The following is a 967-nucleotide window of genomic DNA, read 5'->3' as shown; positions in this document are numbered from 1 at the left end:
AGAGCTTGAAACAAATGGACTTGGTGGACATATACAGAGTGTTCCAGCCATATACAGCTGAATATATATTTTTCTCAGCTCCACATGGGTCACTTTTGAAAATCAGCCATATATAGGTGCATAGCTCATGCTTACGTATATGCAAGAAAACAGAAATAATACCATGCATATTATCTGACCACAGTGCAATGAACTGGAAATAAATGACAAAAGAAACCAGAAAAAAATACCTTAATACATGGAAATTAAATGAAACCCTTCTTAGCAACCAATGGATCACAGATGAAATTAAACAAGAAGTTCAACAATACCTAAAATTTAATGAAAATTTAAGCACAAATTATTGGAATTTACAGGATACAATGAAAGCAGTTCTGAGAGGGAAGTTCATAGCTGTGAAAGCACACATTAGGAAAACAGAACGGGAATAAATAAATACCCTAATGCTGCACCTTCAACAACTATAAATGGAAAAGTAAATGAAACATAGAGCCCAAAGAAGGGAAGAAATCATAAAGATTAGAGCAGAAATTAATTAAATTGAGACGAAGAAAACAATTCAGAGAATTAACAAAGCAAAGAGCTGGATCTTTGAAAGACTAAATAAAATCTATAAGACCCTAGCTAAACTCATCAAAAAGAAGGAAGAAAAAATTCAAATAAAAGCAATACGAAATGAAAAGGGTGTAATTACCACAAACCCTGTGGAAATTCAGAAGATTATTAATAGCTACTTTTACAATCTTTACTCTCACAGAATAGAAGGCACAGACGAAATGGACAGATTCCTAGAAAGGTACAAATTAAAACAACTGAATCAACAAGATATAACCACTCTCAATAGCCCAATGACAGCCAATGAAATATGAGATTTAATAAAAAACTGACCGACAAAGAAAAGTCCAAGTCCAGATGGATTCACAGCTGAATTCTACAAGAAATTTACAGAAGATGTAGTCCCTATACT

This window comes from Octodon degus, unplaced genomic scaffold, assembly GCF_000260255.1.
Source record: "Octodon degus isolate 3935 unplaced genomic scaffold, OctDeg1.0 scaffold00267, whole genome shotgun sequence".
Classification (NCBI taxonomy): Eukaryota; Metazoa; Chordata; class Mammalia; order Rodentia; family Octodontidae; genus Octodon; species Octodon degus.
Note: the sequence above shows the minus strand (reverse complement) of the source record.